Source organism: Pogoniulus pusillus, chromosome 11, assembly GCF_015220805.1.
Source record: "Pogoniulus pusillus isolate bPogPus1 chromosome 11, bPogPus1.pri, whole genome shotgun sequence".
Lineage (NCBI taxonomy): Eukaryota > Metazoa > Chordata > Aves > Piciformes > Lybiidae > Pogoniulus > Pogoniulus pusillus.
Window position 1 is genome coordinate 25,552,239 of NC_087274.1, and position 20,925 is coordinate 25,573,163.

General features: G+C 49.2%; 1 protein-coding gene across 1 annotated transcript in view; it reads right to left on the reverse strand.

The window, feature by feature from the left end:
- Positions 1-10,336, reverse strand: part of FAM53A (family with sequence similarity 53 member A) — a 52,992-nt gene extending 42,656 nt beyond the window's left edge. The window contains exon 1 of the mRNA XM_064151542.1: positions 10,243-10,336. The gene's annotated coding sequence lies outside the window, so the exon portion shown is untranslated. The remainder of the gene's footprint in view (positions 1-10,242) is intronic.
- Positions 10,337-20,925: the final 10,589 nt, after the last annotated feature.

The following is a 20,925-nucleotide window of genomic DNA, read 5'->3' on the forward strand; positions in this document are numbered from 1 at the left end:
GCAGTGAGATTGAGAACACCTGCAAGAAGCAGCACCACAGAGCAATAACCTGGGTTAAGATGGTGGCTCCCAGTTTGCAGTTCCCACAGCCAGGTGGTGTGCTGGAAAAGGTAACACCACTTTGATGAACATTTCTCATCCAGCATCACTGAGAAACACACAAAATAAAGACCTACGTTGGTTACTGAAACCTTAAGGAAGATTTTACTCTTACATTATGAACTGCCATCAAGTCTGACCACTGACCCAACACCACCACGGCCATTAAACCATGTCCCCAAGTGCCATGGCCACAGGTTTCTTGAGCACCTCCAAGGATGGTGACTCCACCACCTCCCTGGGCAACCTGTTCCAATCTCTGACCGCTCTTGTAGCAAAGACATTTTTCCTAATCTTTAACCTAAACCTTCCCTGGCACAATTTCAGGATGTTTCCTCTCCTAACATCTGATACTAGGGAGAAGAGACCAACCTCCATCTGGCTCCAACCTCCTTTCAGGGAGTTGTAGAGAGCAACTCTTTCTCCAGGCTGAACACTCCCAGTTTCCTCAGCTGCTCCTCACCAGACCCTTCACCAGCTTTGTTGCCTTTCTCTGGACAAGCTCCAGCCCCTCAATGTCCTTGGAGGGGGCCAAAGCTGAACCTAGTATTTGAGATGTGGCCTCACCAGTTGCAGGTACACATTCTGCTCCCCAAGCAGAGCTAATAAACCTCGTTTGCATTCACGTTCATCCTGAAGAGTTTAAAACACACAGCCCAACTGGTGGGTTTGAGTTTACTGATCCCAGGTGTGAAGTGCTCTTGCTGGAGACCTCAGGCCAGGTGAAAAGCATTTGAGTTAAGCTGCTGCTTCATGGTATTTCTGGGCTCTAATGAGCTCTGTAATCTGCAGCCAGGGAAGTCTCCCTAACCTTAGCTTGAGTACAACTATGGAAATTAAAAACAAGGAACCCATGGCAGGCCAAATATTTTTCAGTAAATAGTACAGCTGGTGAACTGCAGCTCGAGCTAAATTTAGAGCTCAAGTGCTTAGCAGTGCTCTGTAAATATCCATACATCTCAGTGCTCGCAGTCACATGAAACACACTTCCCCCGAGCCTTGCTGTCCTAATTCTTCATTCTACAACGAACATTTCCCTCTCATGACAAAATATTACACCCAATTTCGTAGTGCAAGAGAACTTTCAGTCTTTGGCTCAAAATTCTACCTCTGTGGAAGATCATTGTGCAGCTGCACTGAACCACAGAACGCATCAAGTTGGAAGGGACCCCCCAAAGGTCTTCTTGTCCAAGCTCCAAGCAGTCAATAGGGACATTTCCAACTAGATCAGGTTGCTCAGGGCTCCATCAAGTTTAATCGTGAATGTTTGTCAGGGATGGGGCCTCCATCACACCTCTGGTGAACTGTTCCAGTGTTTCACCACCCTCCTTGTTAAGAACTTCCTCACAATCTTCAACCTAAATCTCCTCTGCTCCAGTTTCAAACCATTGCCCCTCATTCTGTCACCACAAGCCCTTCTACTACACAGTCCTTCCCCAGCCTTCCTGTGGGTCCCTCTCAGATACTGGAATGTAGCACCAAGGTCTCCCTGAAGCCTTCTCCTTTCCAAGCTGAACAGCCTCAACTCTTAGCCTGTCCTCATAGGAGAGGTGCTCCAGCCCTGACATATGAATGAGCTTCTGGATGTGCATGCCCTTATTTTAGCAGTTTATCACAAGCACATATTTTCATATAAACCCCAAAAGTCTATAAAAAGAGAGCACTCAGAGGAAGAGCTATGCAAGACTAAGGTTCTGTGCAGGCTTGCATACCACGATTAACACCTTCTGCTGTATTATCTGTCTTAAAGCATGAAAATGCTCTGAACAGATATGAGATATGGTGCCCAACAGCCAACCAAGCTCCCTCTCCAGGTCCAAACTTCTTCTCAATCATCACTAACCATCTGTAATTTACTACCCAGGAAACTTCAATTCATCTGGCAGGAGACACCACCTCAAGAGGCGGCACACCAAAACGCCCCAAGTTTTACAACACCCACCTAGTTAAATGAGCTGTTGAAGTCCAAGTAGCAAGGACACAAATCAGTGAAAGCTCCTGTGTGGGCATCAAAGGGGCAGAAGGTGGCAGTTGGTACCCAAGTATAAGCAGCCACACTCCAGTTACGACATGGTAAGATAGCTGAGTTTTGTTTGAGCATAAAAATACAAGGTTAAAAATAAAAGGGGAAGAGCCTTCAGCTTTAATCTTCACTGCCTGAGACAGGAATCTAGCAGCTTTAAATGGCAGCAGGTAAAGCAAGTCAAGCACGTAACATCTGCAGACATCAACAGTGCAAGAGAGGACAGGACCATGTGTCCTCCCACTTGGGCAATTCCCTTTACAGCCGACTGCATTCTGACAAGATCAGCTTCTGGTAACCAAGTTGAAGGACAAAACAGTAAAGATTCACCTGATAAAGTCAACAGCAAAAGACGTCCTTTCAGCTCTTCACCTGAAAATTCTCCATCTTTCAAATCAGCTTTCAGTGCTGATAAGATGAGTGCTTTATCTAAGCACACTTTAAAATGAGCCTCTGAAATGACATCTGGCTTCCTGGCAGCTTCACTCATGCAAAGGTTAAGCATACTACAGCCTGCATAAAGCAGGGACATCTTTCCTGCTGAAGATCTAAAACATCAAACCACTGTGTTGGGGGAAGTCACTGCCTAAGCACCTGGACCCACAAAGTACTGAAGTAATAAACAAGCTTCTGCCAGCTGCAGCCTTGCTCTGCAGGTGCAAGAGGTATTTACCTCGTTTCAGCTGGGCTGCATTTAACAATTAGCTCAACAGGATTTAGAAATAGGTTTGGGTTTGTTCAGTGCTCTCAGATCTTCTACTCCACTGAGAAGACAGTGAGGAGAAGGTCCTCCTGAACCAGTTCCAAAGCATAAGGCTGTTTATCTAACACAACTGGATAGTTTGGTCTCAGGGACACACAGTATTTTGCAACTGATTCTATTACTAGAATTTGAGCATCATACTTTGTACTGGAAGATCTCCCACAGCAAGCATTGGCCCACCCTGAGCAGTTTCTCCTCTACCAGTCTCAGCTGCAGTCTCTACGGCCAAGCCTGCCCAACACCATCACTGACAGCATGACCCATCTAACTGTGTATTTAGAGGGCAGATATAGACTGGAGATCAGGAAGGGATTCTGTAGTGAGGGTGCTGAGACACTGTAACAGGTCACCAGGGAAGGCTGTAGATGCCCCCTCCCTGGAGGTGTTTAAGTTGGAACAGGCATTAAGCAACCTGTTCCTGGGGAAGGTGTCCCTGCCCATGGCAGGGGGTTGGAACCAGCTGATCTTGAAGGTCCTTTCCAACCTAAACCATTCTATGAATCTATGAACTCAACAAGCCTGGAAAAAGCCCCCATGGGCAGGCCGAGTGAGGCTTTGAACAACTCTGTCTGGGCAAGATAGAGCCATATTTGCTGATGTTTCAAACTAAAACTTCAGCACTTGGACATTCAGGGTATTTCACCGTAAACAAGAACTCACACCTGCCTTTCTTCATGCAGAAATAAAGCAGCTCCAATCACATCCCATGGCAGGAGGCAAATATCAGCAGTATCCTGTTGTATCTTTCTCCTCTGAGCAGCAGAACCCAGAAGATGATTGCTTCAGAAAGAGGAGCGTGCTCAGCCTTCTAACCACCTAAAGCAGTGATGTAATAGCTGCCATTGATGTGCTGTCAAAGCACTGTCACACCAACATATGCACGACCTTTTACTACAGCTATAGCCTTAGGCTTGGACTTCCCGTGGATGGAAAATGCTGCACACAACCCAAATACTCCACAGGACAAACCAAGGCATGCAGAGTTTCACAGCTGGGGAGCTGAAGCAGACAGCAGTAGTTCCAGGCAGAGGAGATCTGTGCCTGAGAAGTTCTATCTTCGCATAGAAACTGCAAAACCTGAAGTCATTAAAGCAGGAAGGAATTAACTCCTAAGAGTTCAGGCACAAAGAGGACACCTAAGCAGCACATAAAAGCAAAACTCTCCTTTTGTATCCCTCATTTTGGCACTACAAGCATTTACCCAGGTACTTGCTTGATTTGTTTCAATGCCATCCCTCTGATCTGTGAAGCAAAAATGAGCAAGCAGCAGAAGCCCATCTTCCCCTCCAGCAGCTCAGCAATTTCTTATCCAAATATTGAACCAGGCAGGTCTGGTCAGGATGGAGTGTTAATGGAAGAGGATGAGGTAAGCAGGCACACGCAGAGCCAAGCTCAAGTGGATTACCATGCATGAACGGTTCCAGCCTCACACATGTTCCAGTCCCAGCACTATCTCCTCCTAACCAGCAACCGCATCGTGTCCTAACCTTCAGTAGTCCCTTTCAGCAGGCAGCAACACCTCAGTTTGGCCCACGAGTTACACTTCCCAGGCATCAAGTTTTAACTTCACTGTTCCATTTCATAGAATCATTTTGGTTGATGCAACACAGAATCACAGAAATATTCAGGTTGGAAAAGACCCTCAGGATCACCAAGTCCAAACAATAACCCTACTCTACAAAGTTCATCCTAAACCATATCCCCAAGCACCACATCCAAACGACCCATATTGATGGTTGGTGACTTGGACATCTCCCTGGGCAGTCCATCCCAATGCCTGACCACTCTTTCTGTGAAAAAGACAGCTTAAAGATCAAGTCCAACCATTCTCTAACTTTACCAAGTCTGGTGCTAAACCATGCCCCTCAGCATCACAAAGCGATTTCATCACTTTCCACAATGAGGTCCTAGGTTCCCAATTCCTCCTCCCACCAGAAAAAATAGATCCTGTATTTTACCCAAATCAACTAAGTAGATATTAAATGCTTATTTTCATTGCTACTCTCCTCTTCACTAAATATTGCATCAAATTATACTCTGGAACACAGCAGGAGTCTTGAGGCAGGCTTACACACCACTACACTCTATTCCTAACAGGACCGCTAGTAGAGTGGGATAGTTGAGCTAAAAGATTCCTTTTTTAGAACTACAATTCTAATTCTGTCATTTCATAAAAAAAAAAAGCTACCCATTCATACAGATATATCCTAGAGATGTAAACAGAGACCATCACTCTCCAAATCACAGCCTCACGCAGACCAGACAACTAAAGTCTATGTAAGGAACACAATGTGGGTACAAAACCCATCTGCAGGCTCAGGGGCCATCATAGAATGGTCTGGGTTGGAAGAGACCTTAAAGGTTATCCTGTTGCAATCTCCCTGCCATGGAGGCTCAAGGCCTCATCCAACCTGGCCTCAAACATTTCCAAGGAGAGGTCATCCACAACCTCGCTGCTGAGCTGCTAGAGACAGAACCCAGCGGATCCAGACTCAGTGTTTCTACAACTGTCAATTCATCATCTACATCCCACTTGAGGCTCCCAACTTCAGCCTTTCTCATGTTCTGCACACTGCTTTTGGAGTGTGGAAGCTAACAAAGCAGCAGGGTTTGACAGATTCAGATGACAAATAGCCTCTGTCATTTGCATCCCTCCTTAAACACACTCAATTTTCATCCCTCTAAAATGAAGAGGTCAGATCAACAGACATCTTGAAGGAAGACAGGAAAGATCCATTTGCATTGGGAAAGCAGGGGAGTTAAAGCACACAGGATCTTTAAAACAAGAATCTTCTCCATCAGCAAACTCTGGAGGGCAGAAGAAAGAACACAAACATCACACAGCAGCAGCTCTGTGAAATCGGGAATATTTTACTACAGCCACAGCTGAGGAGGTGGCACAGAACCCATGTGGCCAGCACTGAAGGAATGATTTCATACCACTGATAACCAACACCAACTGCAGAGAGCAAAAATTACACATGCTGCAATGATCAATTCAACTGCCCAATTAGGTTAAAAAACACATTTACCCTACAAATTAAAAACCCTCCCAAAGCCCTCAAAGGCATTAATGCTGCTCACAATGTTATTTGAGATGCAAATTAGAGACTTAAAGTTAATATAACACCAACAGAAGTTCCTATTATTCCCATTCATGGCTCAAGGGGAGGCAACGGTGGAAGAAGCGCCACAGTCTGGTTCTGAGGTCTTGTTAGTACAGTAAAAGAAGTTTCTTGATTTTTGAAGCAAGCCCACCTCAACTTCAGTGTAGAAATCGCCAATTTCTAAGTTTTCTTACACATTTAAGTGCATCAACAAGCCAGTCATCTGCCAAGGCTGGCTGAGGGAGGTATTAAGGAGAAAAGTCTTCAGAAGAAGGGAATTCAGATGCCACCTTCCAACACTACAGACCTCACTCGAAAGCACAAAAGGATAGACAAAGGCGCTGCAGCTACTCCTTCAGCTATTTCCTCTATCAGCTGGGTTCCAACTCTACAGCTCAGATGCTTTCTTCTACCTCAGATGCCTTCCTCACAATGACATGCATGCAGGTCTTGCTTTACCCAGTCAGTTTTGCAAATGCGACTTCTGATGCCAGCTCTAAGCAGAATACTGTTTGATTTCACACTTCCAGCTCCATTTGCACAGGCTTCCACACACTGGAGAGCAATGGCCAGAACTGGCACTGCATGTCCAAAATCCTAGGCCTGTAATAATTTGATCTACCACTGACTATTTTGACCTGTGCTGCACCAGAGCTTCATTTTCACAGGAACTTAGACCAATGTCATCACACCAAATTCAGAGCAACAAGGTAAGCAGAATCCCTGATCTCCCTGTTAACACCCAACAAGCTATGGTTTTGGTTTCACTAACTCACAATCAAGTTCAAACAGGGGAAAGACAATTATAGACACACAGAATGGTTTAAGTTGGAAGGGGACTTCAGAATCATCTGCTTCCAACCACCTTCCACTAGGCCAGCTTGCTCAAGGTGTCATCCAACCTGGCCATGAACAGCTCCAGGGAGGGGACACCCACAGCCTCCCTGGGCAACCTGTGCCAGTGTCTCAGCACCCACACTGCAAATAATTTCTTCCCAATATCCAGTCTCAATCAGTTTGGTGTTTGTAACTCAGTAAGCTTCCCAGCTGAAACACTTGCTAGCAGATGAGAGCCTCTACACTTCTCTTCCCTGTTCTATCACAATATTTTAAATGCAATTTTACAACCAGACTCTGTAAGACTGAAAACAAGATCCTGTGAAGATTGTTAGGCAAATATCAAATCTGAAATATGTGGGAATCTTTTAAAAAAATAGTTCAAGAAGTTTATTTTAGAGAAATAAAAGTTAAAAGCAAGCAAAGTTTTCTCTAAAACACAGCACAATACTTGTGAGCTTGCAGGGGAGGGGGGAAATTCACTGTTGCCAAAAGGCAAAATTTCTGCTTATAGTCTGATCCTCAAAATATACAGAAAACAAAGAATGCAAATTATAACAGAAATACTATTTCCCAGCAAAGCTTTAACAATGCTTCTTTCTAGCATTTAAGACGACTCAAAGCAGAACTCAGAAAGGGCAAATTCTCAGAACAAAACTCAAAACCAGCATATAGAGTGCAGGAGCAAGGAAAGGCTGGTGTTTGGGAACTTTTAAGTACACCACGTTTCTGAAGGGAATAATCTATCAAACCACAGGAGGTGACTAGAACTGCCATCATCACTGCTAACACAAAGGAATGTGGACTGGGGGGAGGCAAGAGAGGAAGGGGGAGAAAGAACAGCGAAGGGAAAAGGAGAAGGAACTCAACAAGGGAGCTGCAGTAATGGCTACCAGACTCTCTAGGAATTCCTATAGGAAAATAAATCCTTCATGATTTTTCCCTCCCCTGTTTAAATAAAGCAATCCATGCAATAAATTGCAGTCACCTGAGTCATGTGAAGCTTCTGGGTTTTCTGCCCACCACGTTTTCATAAAAAAAAAAACAGCTTTGTGCCTATACTGAACTTAACACACAATGCTTGCAAAACTAAGTAGTGTTTTTCTGCTTTCATTCCTCATTCTTCTGAATCACAGCACCCTGCAGGAAAGCAGCTTTTCAAAGGGGAGCAGGCAAGTTTAACGACATCAAATGTAAAGTATCCTTTTACAATTACTTAATCGACTTTAATACTCTAGTTAAAGAGACAACGACTAGGGGGTCATACACTGCCAGGTAAAGGCCACCAGAGGACAGGCAAGACTACCATAGCCTAGAACATCCTGTAAGGGTTATCATGAGTGGGATGATCTTGCATAGCTGTATTTTAAGACTGTTTAACTGGCAGTGTGTGTTTTTCACAGGGTGAAGAGCAGCATCTTCATCTTGACCAAAAAAAAAAGGACAGGGATAATTAAAAAGGAGATATTAATATCAATAAAAAATAGATAATAATAATAGTAAGATATATTAATAATATTCAACAGAAGTGAGCAATTAACTCATTTTCTAGTTGAGAGTGCCAGCTATGTTCTGCATAGAGCTACTGGAAATTTTAAGCCCCCTAGACACACTGATCTCCTGTCTCTCTGATTGTTCCAGTGTTTTCAGAAGCAGAAAACCTAAGACACAAGTACTTCGGGCCCCATCAAGTTCCCTACATCTCCAGCAAAACCAAACCAAGTCCCATGTTTCATCAAGAAAGTTTCAGCTTTTCAGCAAGCCTTTTGCTGCAGATTTCATAAGCCCAACTTGAAGCAAACAGACTATTCACAACTCAAACACATCCAGAAACATCGCAGCTTGCCACAAGATACACAAACTTCCTGCCTCTTGCCAAAAATGGCTTTGATGAAAATATTTCCTAACAGGCAGGCATATGAATGGGAGGCAATGTAACAGCAAAGGCTGCAAGAACTGTTCTCAGGAGCTAATTTTAATGTAAGCACACTGAACCAGAAAATAGATCTGACCAGCTGGCTCAGCTCATCCCGAGGCCTGGAAGGTCTAGGTTAGGAGGCAGGTTAAAAGCCAATGTCTTATCTGCTCTGACTCACCAAGCCACCCTCAACCCTGCAAGCGCCAGGGCTACTCCAAGGCACTCTCCCGGCTGGTTTCTGGCCGGTCTGGGGGGATGGCTCCTCATTCTGAAGGCGAACGCCTTCACTTGCAGCTGTCTGCCAGAGGATTCAGGTAACTGACGCAACGCTATACCAGAGGATCAGCTACCGAGGCCAGCCTCTCTGGCTCACGGGACCCTAAAGCCACCTCCTCAAACAGCATCCCGAACGGCCAACAGATAGTTGTATTTAGCCCTCACGCAGCCAAGAAGACATGTAATAAGCCAAATAATCAGAACAAAGCCATGCTAATGCCCTTTAAAAGGCCGGGATAGCACAAAGAGCCCATTCACCGCCGATCTCGGACTTCTGAACCCAACTGGTCGTTATACTTCTGGGCCATAAATTCGGAATCAACTTTTCTATTGCTGAGGGAGGGAAAGGCAGAAAATCGTCCCCTTTTTCACCCGGAATCGCTGCGGGAGGCAGCTATTGTGGAAAACACGCACCTACCCTGACGTAACTCTATCCTCGGGCAACGGAGAGGAGAATCGCGCCCAAAACGCCACGGTTTGCGCCCGCAGATGGGCGTCCTGCCGGGCAGCGGCACAAAGGAGCGTCCGCGCCCTGCCGAACCCGGAGACCTTTCCTCCCCTCCCGCCGGGCCAGGCCGGGGCCCTCGTCTGGAGCAGCCCCACTGGGAGACACGGCCCCGCTGCGCAGCCGGCCCCGTTCCCAGCCCGAGCGGCGATTACTGCCGCTGGGAAGTTGGGGTTCAGGGGTTTTGCTTTCTTTCCTCCAGAAGGGCTGCGGGCAGCCGCCGCTTCTCCTCCAGAGCAAGTCCTCAGCTAACAGCAGGGCGCAAGGCAGCTAACCTCTGCCTGCGGCCGTGATGCACGAGAGCGCGGCTCGCAGCCTGAACACCCGTAACAATAAAAACGCAACACCTGGGCTCATTTATCCCATAATTAGAGAGATGAGCCGCCTGCAGCTCTGCGGCAGCCAGAGGCCGCTGTCGCGGGGAAGGGCAGCTTCCTCATGACACCCCTCAACCCGTAAGGTCCCCCCCGTGCGAGAGACACGGCCGACGCTCGGTCCCCCGTCCGCCGAGAGCTGTCCGGTCCCTGCAGCAACCGGGGTTCTTGTGAAGGAATGGGCGCGGGCCTGGCAGCCTCCCCTCTACTTGGGGCTGCCTCGGGGCCGCCGGAACGGCTGTTTGAGCTACCGGCTGCACTCGTTTTCCCTGCGCAGAGGCTGCCCCTGCGGCACCTCGCGTTGCCCCCACCCCCTCACCGTAACGCCAGCCACCGGTACCTGAGCCCCGCCGGGCCGCCTCCCCTGCGCCTATGGCTGGGAGCGCTCAATGGCAATTGAACAAAACACAGCCGGCCCCGCCCCTCTGCCCGCCCGCCCTCTCCCATTGGCCGCACCGCCTCGCTGCCGACCTCTGACCCGCTCTGCTATAGGGCTGCGGGCCCACAGGCCCGGCCCACAGGGGGCGCGGCGCGGGCTCACTCCCGGCGGGGACCCGCGGCGGTGGCGCCGGCAGAGGCGGGGAGGAGGCGCCGGACTGCAGCCCCCAGGAGGCCTTGCGGCCTCGCCCAGCGCTCATTGGCTGGCCGCGGCGCGTGGGAGGGCGGAGGTGCGCTCCTCGCGCGGAGAGGCCATGACGTCATCGCGTCCCCGGATGGAGCCGCAGGAGGGGCGCGGGCGCGCGCGTGGCGCAGCTCGTGCCGCCGCGTTGCGCATGCGCGCTGGGGCCGCGGGGCCGGAGCGGCTGCGCTGGGAGAGACCTTTGGCATCCGTCATTCTCTGGCCGTGCTGAGCCTGCTGCCAGGGCGTGTTTCTCAGCGCCGCAGCTCTGTTTCTTTGCGTTGCCAGAGATGGGAATGCCATCATACCCCTTGGGAGCCTGTTCCAGGCTGTGCAACCCTTTCAGTAAATACAATGTTCCTAACGTCCAAGGCAAATCTCCCTTGATGCAACTTGAGGACGTTTCGTCTTGTCTTAACACTTATTCCTAAGGAGCTCAACCTCCACCTCACTCCAACCTCCTTTCAGGGAGTTGTTGAGAGCCGGATGGTGTCCCCCGAGCCTCCTTTTCTCCAGGCTGCACAACCCCAGTTCCCCCAGCCACATCCTATGGCAGTGGCAGTGCTTCTCTTCCTCAGGGGTGCCAGGCTGCCCCCTTGCCCACCCCGTGCCAAACTTGATGAGTTTATGCCTGTCAGCCTGTGGGTGACGGCTGCCAAAGCCTGGTCTAGCCCAGCTGGTTGCACCCAGTCTAGCACTTCTGGCAGTGCCTCTCTCCACAGAAATGCTGATGGGATTCGTGGGCACCTGGACCTGTTGTGGTGGCCCCGGAGGAAGCAGGAGTAGCATCCAGGGCTTCCCTCAGAAGCCATCAGCATGGCTTGGCCTAAGCAGCTGTGGCTGCCTGTGTTGCTTTCCTGAGGGCAGGTTCTCCCCAGCGCCCTTGTTGGAGGTGCTGCCCTGCGCCAACAGTGTGGTTACACTGCCCTCTGCTTGCCTGCTCCCTGCTCTCTCAGCTGCCAGCTTCCAGACCCAGCTGCTGGAGACAACCTCAGCTCCATCTCCCACAGGGCTCCTGCATGGATCCAGGCTGGTGCCATCTTCCCTTGGAAGTCTCTCAAAATGGAGGCAAGGAGGAAAAAAAAGTAATGAAAAGCAACCAACACCAAAAAAAAAAAAGCCCAACATCTGCTTCTTACTCTGCGAGAAACGTTCCTATGGGAGTTTCTCAAAAGCATTTATGAGTCAGCCCTGGTGAGGAAGTGGGATATGTTTGGACAACAATTACATTGTACACTTGTCAGGGCAGAGACTGCTTTATGTGGGTGCATAATGCTTAACATCATGAGAAACCAAACCCTGATTTACTGTTGCCTACAGGCCCTAACATTACTGAGGCACAGGTATTTTTTATTAATGGCAACTCTTGCTTCTCATCCCTTTCACAAGCATCTGTTCTTTCACCCTGCTGCAATCTGTTCTTCAGTGTTTGCACACGGAGTTGTATTTCACTCCCTCACCTTTCCTGTGACCCAGAAGGTTTTCAGCTGACTTTATTTTACTGCCCTGTAAGACTTTGCTGAATTACAAGAGAACGCTGCAGAAAGTGCCTGGATTAACGTTGCAGCGCTCGGTGCAAAGCGAAACTGTGTTCATGTGCAAACCAAAACTGTGGTCCTGGCTACTTTGTCTGGTTTGTATTTTAGGCTTTCTCATCTTAACCTTAAGAAACTGATGAAGCAAACCCAAATTTACTTCGAACAGCACTACCAGGTTTTGTTTCTTGTTCTTCGTTGCTGTCATCTCATCCTTTGCACCCTGCACAACCTTGCAGCAGCAAGTTCCTTGCAAGAGTTTGCTTGTTTGTTTTATTTTGCTGAACCTTAGGCTGAAATTCTTTCAGATGGTTTTCCAAGACACCTTTCCCAAATTATGTAATGAATATTTAAATGAGTGTACGAGTGCTCTGTCAGATAACACCTACCTCTCCTTAGAAAGATCTTGTGAGCGATTAAAGGCATGAAGAGAAAAGCACACAGCTTGCTCCCAGAGCTCAGCCCTGGCTCTGGAAATACTTTCTGGTTGTGCTCATTTTGCTCTTGGCCTTGTTGTGAATTCTAGTGCCTGGGAAATCTTCGTTCATCTGCTTTCCTGATCCTGCCCATATCCTTGGCAGGGATTTGACTCCATCCTGTAATCAGTTTTGCACACAGAATTCCCCACTGAACACAAGTTACCCCTGAAGCAATTCACTTCTAAATCCTTATCCCAATGGAGAATTAACAATTTTGGTTTTAGGGAAAAAAAATGAAGTCATAAGATAATTTTCTCTTTCATAACCACTATAGCTGAGTATTCCACTGGAGTGCAGCAGCTCAGGCCTCAGATTTTGAGGCAGAACTGGTTTTCCCTCGCCTAGGAGCTCAACCGTTCTCACAGCTGTGAGTCATTGATGTTTCTTTCCATTAAGCCCCAACGCTTTCCTCCAGCCTTCTGCTCCGGTTCTGCTGCAAGTGGAAAACCAGAGGGGACATAGTCTGGCTGAACAGAGCTCTTGATTGTGACTGTTTGTGAAAGGAGCTTGATTATGACTCCTGAAAGGAGCTGCAGCTACACTCCCCCAGCACTCAGTGCTCCTGCTCTCACCTTTCACAGGCTGGATACTTCCACCTAGGGTAAAAACTTTACAGCAGTTAAATTATGGTGTGGATTCAGTCTCCTTTCTCCCCTGCCGTAATGCTCCCCTGTCATTTCTCTCTTGATTTCTTTTATCACTTTCTGTTCTTTCCCCCAACCTTATCAGCTTTGTTTCCATTGCGACAAGAGCTGATAATCTCTTCCTTTGAGATGGAGCTGCTTTTCCCTGTCTGTAGTCCAAAAGCAGGTGGGAAGCTGAGCCCTAAACCAGTGCTGCTACGGAGGGGATATCTCCTGCAATCAGCTGGTTGCATCCCAAAAATTTATTCCATGGGCACATCACACGCAAAGGTCAACAAAACTGCAAAGAGGCTGGGGTGGGAAACAGGAGTGAGCGACTGTGTCTGAAACAGGGCAGGTGGAAGCTGTAATCAGTGTCACTCAGCACTCAACCGTGGTCTTCTTTTATACCCAAGAGCAAAGCTTTGGCAGGGATCCAGTTTATAATTCAGATCTTGGTAAACACAGAGCTGAACTTCCCTCGTGACAAGGTTCGATAGTAATTGTCTAGCACTTTAAATATCTCATTACAAACATGCTACCATGTGTTAAAGTGGTCGGTGTCTGCTCACTCAACTGTGTCTCCAGGAAGGGCCATATGTTTCCAACAAAACAGTCAGACATCAGTGTAGACAGGTTTCTAAATTTAAATAAACCCAAACCCAAAGAGAGACACAAAGCTGTCTTTACAATAACGTTCAGGCTGAAATAGGTGCAATCAGAATCATACAGTCATAGAATGGTTTGGGGTGGAAGGGGCCTCTGCTCTGAAGACAGGCTGTTCAGCCTGGAGAAGAGCAGCCTTACAGGGTTTGGAGGGGGCTACAGGAGAGCTGGGGAGGGACTTTTGGCAAAGGCATGGAGGGACAGGATGAGGGATGATGGGTTCAGACTGGAGGATGCTGGATTGAGATCAGATATGAGGAGGAGACTCTTCCCTGTGAAGGTGATGAGGCACTGGAACAGGTTGCCTGGAGAAACTGTGGAGGCTTGAAGCCTGGCAGTGTTCAAAGGCAGGTTGGATGGGACCTTGAGCAAGCTGCTCTAGTGGAAGGTGTCCCTGCCCATGGCAGGAGGTTGGAACTAAATAATTTTTAAGATTCCTTCCAAGCCAAACCACTCTGTATGTGATTCTATGATTCTGTGACTTTGGAGTCCAACAAAGAGCAGACCCAGAAGGCACTGCTGAAATACCAAGGGGGCCTGTGATATCCTGTGTGCTTTGAAAGGATGTTTGAGCATGGCTGATCCTCACCAAAGATGCTTTTCACACATCTCTGCTCTCTCTGTTTAGCAGTTTCACAACTGAGCATGCATGTTCTGGGCGCAAGAGGAAGTTCTGCCACTAACTGTGTCTATCAGGTGGTGGTTGGAACATAAACCTTGCTCAGAGTCCTCAGACAGATGAGAGTCTGCATAATGGGCATTTCCTTTTGTTTCAGGGCTTGTGATAATTGAGATGAAGCAATAATACTGCTAAATAAACCAGGTGGGTATGACAAGCAAAGCAGTGTTCAGCATCAAAGTCAGAAACAAGTAGAGGACTGACATCCTGGGATATTGGTGTCAGGGGTCCCTTCTAGGCCAGACATTGTGTTCTCTGTGAACTCTTAAAAGGGCTCTAAAAATGTAGAGTTAATCACAACCAGGCCAGGTTTTATTGGATTTCATGGAAGGGTGACTCCATCCTGTGCCCCCTGCACACAGCTGACTTTCTCTGCACCCAGCCTCTCACCTCCATTCCCTGCTTATTCTTCAGCTGAGCCACCTGGCCGGGACAGCCTTCATTTGTCAGGCTATGGATTAGCCACATGACTTCCAAAAGGGCAAACCAAGCTCCAAGTGCTGAGCTAGTTCAGCATCATTCTGCTCTCCACTGCTGTCCCTAGAACAGTTCCACTTGTGGGGACTGAATTGCTGAGAGTTCAGACAAAGCATCTTAACCTTGCCTGGGTGTGTTCCTGTGTGACCAGATCTAGGTGATCCTGTTCTGGCAGCAGGCTTGGACTCAGTGATCTTCGGGGGTCACTTTCAACCCCTACCATTCTGTGATTCTGTGTAACTCATCTTTGTAGTCCTTCCTACAAACATTTCCAGGTACCTCCTTCCTTTTGCAGTATCCACCGTGCACTTCCTACACTCAGCCCTCCTCACTGTCTGCTCATCTAGCCCGTACTTCCTAAGCTTCCCTAGGAGGATGTTCTGGGATACAGTGCCCAAAGCCTTGATGAAGTCAAGATAGATGCCATCCACCTCTCTGCCCTCATCTACCCAACCACTGCCACCATCACAGAAGGCCATTGGCTTGGCCAGGCATGATTTGTTCGTGCTGACTGCTGCTAATAATGTTCTTTCCCTCCCCCTTGGCCCAGGAACTATCATTGAGCCTGCTTTTTGGGGAAGCAGAGCAATCTTTGTGTGTGTTTCCTGTTTCAGTCCATACTGAATGTTCTAAGGCCAGTGGGCAGTTCTTCTATCACCAGCATCTCTTACTTACTCATCAAGAGAGCTGCTTCAGTTCCTTCACAAGTGGTGCATCTCTGAGCTGATGATAGATGTGTGTGTGAGTGCTGAGGCCTGCTGTGAAAACAGCTCAAAGCAAACTTCACAGCAGCAATGGCTCTGCCTGTTTCCTCTCCAGTCACAAATTAAAAGCACATTAAGTCACTCGGACAAGAAATCTGCCTGCAGTTCAAGCCCTTTGGAGTCCCACCTTTTAGGACAGCAGCAGCATTCCCCTAGCTAAGGAGTGAACTTCCTGCTTGTGCTTGGTTGCTTCATTTCCTGTTGGGCTCACATTTTGTCTGATTCAGGACCAAAAGGCCACTCTGAATGGGGTGCATGATGGACTTTGCAGTAATTCTCTTGCAGTCCAACGTGTGCCTCTCTGCACAGAGGTAGGGTTTCTGAGACGTGCATAAAAATAACCAACAATGTCTTTCATCCAGCATGTTCTCACAGTATCACAGTATCATCAGGGTTGGAAAAGACCTCACAGATCATCAAGTCCAACCCTTTACCACAGAGCTCAAGGCTAGACCATGGCACCAAGTGCCACGTCCAACCTTGCCTTGAACTGCCCCAGGGACGGTGACTCCACCACATCCCCGGGCAGCCCATTCCAGTGTCTCCCCTCATTGAATTACCCATCTCTGCATCCCCAGTCCTTCTCACAGCTCTTCTCCTTGTGTCCAGCTTTGCATCTGTGTCCACGACAAGTTTCTCCCTATTACAATATCGCTCTTTGAGTCTCTAAACCAGGACAAAAATAGAACAATGGGAAGTGCTGTGGTCTGTTATTCATAACAGCTCTCAAGGAGGGCTCAAAGGAGCAGATCTGCAGCATTCTGCTGTTCTTCAACTTCTGAACACTCAGGACTGAGGATGGGACAGATCAATGCTTTAGCAAAGGCCTGTGAATAATGGAGATGTGATACCTGCAGCTTCAGCCTCTCCCCTGATGGTTCCACACAGCTTCCCCGTTCCACACACATCTCCTGCTGTACAAAATCACCAGGCTAGGAGAGCATAAAGAGCTTTTCTCTGGTGTTCCTTCCTGGGTGAAGAACACTGGAGATGTGGGGGCCAGCAGAACTGGAGAACTTGAGCTAGAAGTTCTGGCAGACAAAAGCAGGGCCTGTTGCATTCCACCTGTTATCTCTGTGAGTCAGCAGCTCTGCCTTCCCCCGCCAGCTCCCCTGCAAGTCCTGGCAGCTCCGAGATAACATTTCCTTCGAGATCTGCCCATGCCAGCTTATCGATAACGGGAGGAGAATGAATCCCTCGAGGGAACAAGAAGGCTGGACTTTCAGTTGGCTTGATTTATGGGCCAAGCCTAGCCTGGCACAATGGAGATCCAGCCCTCCTGTGCTTTGTCACCCAGCCGTGCTTCGCAATGGCAGGACATGAAAGAGGGTCTGAGGAACGCTTCGCAGGATGGCTGCTGACTCCTGTAGAGTTTCTGGTTACAATTGACAGCACATTCTCACCACCTCTCTCTGATTCTGCTCCTTCACAGGCCTGGGGCAACCAGGAGATCTTTCTTTTGTCCCACACTCCTTCATCACCCTGGCAACAAATGGGCAAATGGTGTAAATTACTTCTTTTTGCAAGTAGACTGCTGAGTTCTCAGGACCACACACACACAGCGCAGGTAGTGCAGACCTGGGGCATGAGCATGTTGAAACCTTGTGTTGAGCCTGTACCTGGGGCTGTGGGCTAGCTCCGTGCCAGTGCCCGCACTGCCAGGGTCACACGGCTCAGAGGTGGCTGCTCAGGTGTGCGGGCAGTGCCCAGTGCCAGCCTGTGGCTGGCGTCACCAGCACAGTCACGCAGAATGGTAGGGCTTGGAAGGGACCTCTGGAGATCACTGAGTCCGACGCCCCTGCTAAGGCAGCATCACCCAAGGCAGGTCACACAGGAACACATCCAGAAGCTCTTTCCAGTGAGCATGGTGAGACGCTGGCACAGGTTGCCCGGGGAGGCTGTGGCTGCCCCCTCCCCGGAGGTATTCAAGGCCGGGTTGGAGGAGCCCTTGAGCCACCTGCTTTGGTGGAAGGTGTCCCTGCCCGTGGCAGGGCTTTGGAACCAGCTGATCTCGGAGGTCCCTTCCAACCCAAGCCGTTCTAGGATTCTGTGAGTCTGCATGGCTGGAGTGTTTCATGGGAAAGTTCTCTCCTGGCTGGCTGCGTGTTGCTGCTTGCAGATGTTTTCCCCTGTATCTAGACCATCTCTTCTTTTCAAGTGACAGCTACTGAAGGCAGTAAGCCGTACCGACACGTACCACCGGGCTCACAAAGACGATCTCTCGGGAGACAGTGAAACAAACCCTGGCCCCAACATCCTCCCCTTGCCCCCTTGCCAAACCACCTCCTTTCCTCCTGCCCTGCCAGCAGCTCGCTGCTGCAGCAGCACCCACAGGCAGGAGGCAGCCAGGTTCCTCCCTGCCGAGCCTTCCCAGCACACGGGCAGGGGCCAGGCTGCTTTCCAGCCCCACAGGATCCATTAAATTCCCATCTCTGAAGGATTTCAGCAGGGCCAGCACTTGACCTTTAGCAGACAATGGTCTCAGCCCTAATTGGCAAGTGGCCATTGTGTGTCCTGCTCCTCTCCAAACAGGCAGCTTCATGCTCATTCTGCTGCGGGCCCAGGGCTGGGGACACGGCCAGGGTTTGCTGATGTCTGATTGTTCTGGAATGCCACCTGCTGACTCCAGGGCCGCAGCAGCCACTGGATCCAAAGTCCTTTCGCCCAGCCCTGCTTTTAACTTCAGTGCTATTTATATTAATGGGATCACTCAGAGCAGCTCATTCCTGTCCTGATTTAGAGCACAAGGACAGGTCCCAGTGACAGACCCCAAGTAAGCACTGTAAGATGCATCAGACACAAGCTCCAGTGGCTTCTTCTGCTTCGCTTAGGGTGTAACCACAGAAGGTACTGAAGGGGTGATGGAAACACCTTGATGCTCAAAATGGTAAAATGCTGTGTTTACAATGTAAGGACAACACAAGAAGGAGGCCACAAAACTATCAGGGGCTGGAGCACCTCCTCTGTGGGGACAGGCTGGGAGAGTTGGAGCTTTTCAGCCTGGAGAAGGCTCCAAGGGAGACCTTAGAGCAGCCTTCCATTATCTGAAGGGGCTGCAGGGAAGCTGGTGAAGGACTTTTCACAAGGGCTTGTCGTGATAGGATGAGGGGTGACAGCTTTGAGCTGAAGAGGGGAGATTGAGACTGGAGATTAGGAAGAAATTCTTTCCAGTGAGGGTGGTGAGACACTGGAATAGGTTGCCCAGGGAGGTTGTGGATGCTCCCTCCCTGGAGGTATTCACAGCCAAGTTGAATGAGACCTTGAGCAAGCTGATCTAGTGGAAGGTGTCCCTGCCATGGCACAGGAGTTGATTAAGTGATCTTTAAAAGTCTCTTCCAACCCAGCCTGTTCTAGGATTCTGTGATTCTATGCTCAGGGTACATTTTTTAGAGGGCTCCTTTTCATGGTTAGCTTGATGCTCTGCAGCAGGGCTGACAGGCACTGCAAAGCCTTTGCACCACTCTCCTCCTTCTGGCACCTCGGTGGGGTTTGATTTTTGTGCTGGCCTCCCACACACTCACTCAGAGCCACGCGCCAGAGCAGGCTTTGTGCCCAGAACCCAATTAGGCACCCAACTGTCCCATCTGTGTGGCCACAGCCTGGCCTTCCCCAGCCTTCTCAGGTACAGCTTCATGCTGGTTCAGCAGGATTCCATAGAGGGCAGGAAATGGGATTTGGCTCTTTCTGTCGTAGGCACTGCAAAGAAAAGGGGAGTAAGTGAAGCTTGTCTTTGGCTGCAGGGATGGCAAAACAAACCAGGAGTGAGGGTTTAGCTGGAAGTGAGGTTTGCAAGGGAACCAAGCATGGGGGTTGATGCAGATTTCAAGATCCAAAGTGAGGCCATTCTGTGTGTCTCACTTTTCCCTTCCCCTCCCTTTTTCCTCCTATACACATCAGAATGCTTAACAGTAATTTCTCCATCCTCAGCAGTGCTGCTACTTACAATTCCAGCAAGTCCTAGAGCAGTTGGAGGTCTCCTACACTCAGCACTGGTGAGGCCATGCCTTGAGGACTGCGTTCAGTTTTGGGCCCCTCACTACAGGAAGGACACTGAGGGGCTGGATTGTGCCCAGGGAAGGGCAATGGATCTGGCAAAGGGTCTGGAGAATAGGTCTGGTGAGGAGCAGCTGAAGGAACTGGCGGTGTTCAGCCTGGAGAAAAGGAGGCTGAGGGGACACCTCGTTGCTCTCTACAGCTCCCTCAAAGTGGACTACAGTGAGGTGGGAGTTGGTCTCTTCTCCCTAGGAACAAATGATAGGATGCGAGGAAATGGCCTCAAGTTGCACCAGGAGAGGTTTAAGTTGGAGATCAGAAGAAGCTTCTTCCCTGAAAGGGCTCTCAACCACTGGAACAGGCTGCCCAGGGAGGTGGTGGAGTCCCCATCCATGGAAGTGTCGGAAAGACACAGACCTGTGGTTCTGAGTGCCGTGGTTTAGCCCCAGCCTTGGTAGAGTTAGAGCCTGGTTGGCCTGGATAGTCTTGGAGGTATTTTCCAGCCCAAACCATTCTGTGATTCTATGCTCAGGCAGGGTGAGGATGGCCTCCAGAGCTCTTGTGCTGCTGCTGCCTTCTCCACTTTTGCCTTCCTGCAGCAGTCTCTGTGCACCAGCTCAGGTTAACAGCTGCGCAAGCAAACCCTTGGAACAAACGAATTCATGGCCCAGGGCCAACCTTATTTGATGGAGCTTTGCTGTAAATGGGGTTGGGATTTAGCCCTGGAGCCTTCCCCTGCATTTCCTCTTTTCACCCATTCATGTGCTCCACATGTGCAGCTTGCTGGCAGCTCCCCCAGCTTCGGGCTGAGGCACTCCCAGGTACCAGCTCCCAAAGTTGCTCCAGTAACCTCCTGGTGTTCTCCACCCCCTCCCTGGCCCTGTCTTTCTCCTCAAAGCTGTTCCACTCATTTTAAGGTTTCTTGTAAAAGACGGGAGAATGAAGACAAAAATAGATCTTAGCTCATTCGCGCAGGTTTCTGCTGGGCTGGGAGGGATTTCAAGGTCCTCTCACCTCTTGTTTATCTGGTAGCCTCAGGCCTCATCTCCATGAAAGAGTTGCCCCTATTCAACTCCCTGTTAATTGGAACCAATTCATTAAAGCAGTCCAAGCCCCGGAGCAAGCAGAGGGATGAAGTCTCCTGCACCCTGTCAGAACCAGGCTCCCATCGCTTTGCTTTCATCTGGT